Source organism: Corapipo altera, unplaced genomic scaffold (genome assembly GCF_003945725.1).
Source record: "Corapipo altera isolate COAL_440 unplaced genomic scaffold, ASM394572v1 60796, whole genome shotgun sequence".
NCBI classification, from domain to species: Eukaryota; Metazoa; Chordata; class Aves; order Passeriformes; family Pipridae; genus Corapipo; species Corapipo altera.
In genome coordinates, this window is record NW_020885073.1 from 309,549 (window position 1) to 315,145 (window position 5,597).

A 5,597-nucleotide genomic window follows, 5' to 3' on the forward strand; every position below is an offset into this window, starting at 1 on the left:
GTGGAGAAATAGTAGCTACCTCTTCTTTGTGTCGGGAGCAGCTGCTGGGAAAGCATTGGCAACCTTAAACAAATTAGCCTGCTGGATTACAAAACAAGCTAAAGAAATGTCTCAGATTTTATATCAATTAACCACAGATGTTGACAGTATTCGTCATGCTACTTTGCAAAATAGAGTTGCTATTGATTTTCTGCTTTTAGTTCACGGACACGGTTGTCAGGAATTTGAAGGGATGTGTTGCATGAATTTGTCTGACCACTCTGAATCAATTTACAGACAGATCACGAAGCTACAAGAAGAGACTCAGAAGATTACTCAGGACACAGGGTTCTTTGGCTTAGATAATGTGTTTAAGGGATGGGGGTTATCAATATGGCTTCTTTCTTGCCTTAAGACAGGACTCCCTGTCATAGTTATAGTTGTGGTTGTGCTTCTGATGTTGTCGTGTATTGTGTCACTTGTGCAAAGGGCCCTGCAGAAGACGACGCAGAAAGGGGGAATTGTGGGGAATTTTGGCTGGACCGAGCCCCTGAGATGGAATGAGAGGGTGACTGAAGATGGAGGCCTTGGTTCTGACAACATGTTGATGCACCCTGAGAGAGGAGAGAAGCAGCGGGAGAGAGTTGTCCCGTGGGAACAGCGAACACTGTCTCATGAGAATAAGGACCTGTTTTGAACAGAGTGGTTGAGAAAAATATAAACATTGAAGAAAAATAAAGAACAGATGTGCAGGATTGTTGTGAGAAAGTAGAGCTAAGAAAGTCTACCTATCAGCTGTAAGAATTCTAGTTTGTGTGTTTAAGTTAACACTATGATCTGAGAAATTGTCTTAGGCTCTTTGCCTTGACAAACAGCACCTGGGCTAAGCGTCTTTTGAGCTTATCAGAAACACTGTCTGTTCCTAGGAATTAGTGCTGTCTAATGAACTCTTAATTTTTATCAAACAACCTTGGAAACTTATTTTTCTTGAATTTTTCTTTAATCAAATTTTCAAAGAAAGTTACGGACCTGAATTGCAACCAGGATGGAAAATTACTATGACTAAAACCAACTCTCTTGTGACCCTATAAACAGTGGTCCAAAGTGAGAGCCTTTGAGCTCTCCTGGACTGCAGGGGGTTGCAACCAGCAATCTTCCTCTCAGTGAGGCTTCTCAGAGCTAGTGAGTCTCTCACATTTGCTATACTTGGAGGAGTGCCAAATGACAGCAATGGATCCTGGGCTGATACCCCCAACTCCTCAAGGCTCAACCCTTCACCCGTTGAGAAGATGCAAAGGCATCTGACGTATTTCACTGAATTTGAGGGGAATTTTTCACAGGTATATACCTTGTACAGACTCCTTTAGGTCTGTGGCCATGTGAGTGTGAATATGCTGTAGAAAATGTACTAGGAATGTTGTTCTCCTAGATTGTTAAGTACTTTAGATTTGTAAGTAAGTCAGGCCTGTGAGTTACTGTGTTGATATAGTAAATCCTGTATGAATCCTTTGCTGAGTTGTTTAACTTATCAATTAAGTGCTGTTAAATTCAAGTGTTGTTAAGTTTAAGTTTAAATGCTATTAAGTGCTGTTGGGCCTTTAGGCATAAGTTGTTAGTCAAGTCCCAGCTCAGTTTAGCACAGAGGTCTACTCTGAACCTTGTGACTAAATAGGAGAATCTTCTGTATTCCTTTTTATCCTTACCCTTTCCAATCCTTTTCCTTCTGCCTGATGCCCCCCCCCCCCCCCCAGCCTCCACGTAGATAGTTTTGGGTTTATTTTGGTTTGGATTGATTGATTTTGGATTTTTGTTTGCTGTTTCTCTGTGTTTTAACTACCTAGTAAGTAGTAGAGTGAACCTTGCCAACAAACTTAGTCATGCTTTTGCTTTTATATTAAACCTGCTTTTGCCGATACCTTTGCTGGTGATTCCTTAAGCGACCTTAAAACACTTGTCCTTTAGATTCATTAAGAAATTGGCACTGAATGGACTGATCATGGTCTTAATAAATTAATGGGAAAATATTCTATAGGGTTTTTTCATGCTATAGTATCAGACTTTAAATAGTTATTTAAGTAAAACTGTAGAATTAAAAGCTTTAATCAATTTATAGATAACACTTTTCTGCCATAATATGGTCATATTACAGTATAGACCTGGAGCTAGGAAAATTTAGAACACCAGGAATTTTTGTGAAATGTTAGGCTCAGCTTTTTCATACCATTTCCCTTATGTAACCTAGGGTTTATATATTGTTGATCTAAACTGAAGGAGTTTTCATCCTGAAATAAAGTTGAGCATGCTGTTTTATTAAATGAACCTGGGAAACATGGAAGTGGCAGTTGAGCTTCTAGACTTGAGGCAAACTTTGAAGCAGAGGACAGATTTAAAATAGTAAATATGTTTTTTAAGAGTAAATTTGTTGTTGTTGTAATGTTTGGGGTAAATCCCTGAAGAATAAACCCCTTTTTATGGGGGGAAAACAAACTGATTTCTTCTGTTTGTTCTGATAGTCTCCCTTTCATTTCTTTCTCTTGCCTACCAATATGGGTTTTTTCTTAATTTTTTTCTCTTAATGGAGACATTTCTTTATTCCCACATCTGCTGTCTAGACAGAGATTGCCTTGTTTTTTTACCTTCTACACATGCAGACCTGTAAAAATATGGCAGATTGCAGAGTTCAAGTGCTCCAAAATGTGATGTAAAACAACTGCCCCTAATAATTTGTGCAAAAAAGGTTTTTGGAGCTTCATTTTCAGATGTCTGGAATTCTGCATTTACTGTGCCCAGACCAAGTGACAGACAATGTCAGAGGTCTTTGATATATGGGCATGATATTCAGAGTCAGTGCAGGAGGCCCTTCATTAACAACCACAGCGTTAATTTTATGTAATTTTCTGTCACTTTATTCACATTCAGAGAAGTGTCATTCCTGCAAAGACATGCACACAATTTTTAGAACTCCCTTATCAAGTCAGGAATCATTCATAATAATGAATGGAATGCCTTTTATACATCACTCACCAATATAAAAGGACAAGCCACTCATAATGTCATATATACAACCACTTGCAGCAAACAGATCCATTGGTTTAATTTCTTTAATACACCTTGAGTGACATCTGATGAGGACAGTTGTGGGGAATTTTGGCTGGACCAAGCCCCTGAGATGGAATGAGAGGGTGACTGAAGATGGAGGCCTTGGTTCTGACAACATGTTGATGCACCCTGAGAGAGGAGAGAAGCAGCGGGAGAGAGCTGTCCCGTGGGAACAGCGAACACTGTCTCATGAGAATAAGGACCTGTTTTGAACAGAGTGGTTGAGAAAAATATAAACATTGAAGAAAAATAAAGAACAGATGTGCAGGATTGTTGTGAGAAAGTAGAGCTAAGAAAGTCTACCTATCAGTTGTAAGAATTCTAGTTTGTGTGTTTAAGTTAACCTATCCGTGTGGAATACGTGTGCCAAAACCCTGTACTTAAGGGGCTGCAAAAGCAGCTCCGCATCTGCTGTTTCCTGTGAATAAACTTTCTTACTGGACATTTCGTGTCGCAGTCCATTCTAACAGCGACAGACAGTCTTCCCTCAAGACTGTATTGTCCACTTCATTTAAATGACCTTCTTGAATCGAACTGTCAGTCTTTTCACCTTGATATGTCTTACCCACATCATATTGGCAAAGAGCTCATATTGGGCTTATTTAGAGAATAACTAAGCAAAATTCTGGGGACTATATAACTTAGATTGTAGGACAAAGTCCCCCTTATCTGATCAACCAATTGCATCATAAATTGTCTTGTTTGTGAGTAAACTGTTTCCTCCTGGATAATTTTTATCACATAGTGTAATCCGCAGATTTTCTGATTCAAGAACAAAGGTTAAAAAGTACAATTAATGGAAAACTTACAATGAAAAACCATCTGTCCTCTAGTGCATAGCTGACTTTGAGAATCTCACTGTTCAAACTAAGCACAATTTGAAAAGTAGGCACAGACAAAATGTGACATTTAAAATTGGAATAATGATAAATTGTGACTCATGAGTCTCCAATAAAGAAAAATTATTTATTAAAGGACAATTAAATGTATTTTATTATGTGTTGTCATTGCATACACTACTATTGAAATGGTTTGATTTTACCTTTGCTAGAATATTTATCAAACTGACTTTGTGACCAGTGATGCTTTGAAATGTGAGCTGTGTAAAAAGCAATACTGGATGTTCAGTACTTTCAAACCTAGCTCTATTTACTAAGCATAAGCACAAATACCAGTTAAATTACTTTCGGTTCTATCCTGCTGTTCAAGTGCAAGAACAATTATCTCCGTCAATATTTAATGGTCTAATTCTGAACAGACAGTTCCACAAGTACAGACAACAGTCCTGTTAACATGTTGTTAAGCATAGAGACTGAAACGGACTATAAAGTTACTGAAAAAAAGCAAAAGTACATTTCCCTAAAGTAAGATACACTCATTGGTCTCTGAATAACGGAACTAGATTTTTTTTCCCCATAGTTCTGTTTTGTAGATTAAATCTATACAGTACTCTACATTCATATTTGGAAAGTAGGTTTTTCCAACCTTATCCTGCTGTTCATCATAAAAAAAGCTCATGAGTATCTTGTTTCTGGTTGGTTACTGTGGAGCTTGAGTGGGGTATAGCACTGAGGAGAGGTTATTTATTTTTCTCTCCAATTTCCTTATAAAATCATGCTTGTTTCCTTAGAGTTTCAGAAATTCATCTACTGTTGATTCTTTCTATATAGCAGAATTTAACAACATCACACTACATGATAGAAGTCGCTGTTTTATGCCACTGAAAATGTTTTTGCCACTGTAAGAACAAGTGTGCCTTCATAAATTTTTCCAAAGAGATTCAGCATATTAAACTTGTATCATGACTATTTGTTTTATCTCTGAAATCAGATATTTTAAAGTAAATATTTGGCTGCCACATTTATACATGTTGGTGGAGGGAAGAAATTACTTATAAAGATACAGGGAGTAACAATAGTGGAAACAGAAGAGCTTTATTTACAGGCTAAATACAGTCTACAGCAGCTTCACTGAAGGCTAAAATCATAGAATGTCCTGAGTTGGAAGAATGCATAAGGATCAAGTCCAACTTCCAACTCCCTGCTCCTTGCACTACTACCTAACACTAAACCACATGACTAAGAGCATCGTTCAGACACTCCTTGAACTGACAGGTTTGGTGCCATGACCACTTCCCTGGAGAGCCTGTTCCAGTGATTGACCATCCTTCTCAGTGAAGAACCTTTTCCTAATGTCCAGTCTAAACTTCCCCTGACACAGTTTCATTTGATTTCCTCTTGTCCTATCGATGGTCCCTAGAGTGAGGAGATCAGCATCTCCCTCTCCTTGTACAGTACAGTCCTTGGAGTTCCTCCAAAATTTTGGGCTTGAGGGTCACTGTGTCTGTGTGATATCTTCTGGTCCAGGCCTTTGGGTGTTTTTCTACAGTTCTGCCTTGAAAAGAAGACTAAACTCGCTAACGGAATTTAGAGGGATTGATATGAAATGGGATAATAGGGTTGGGTATGTGTAAACATTATGCTACAGGGTAAGGGATATAATACAGCTACATTAAAATC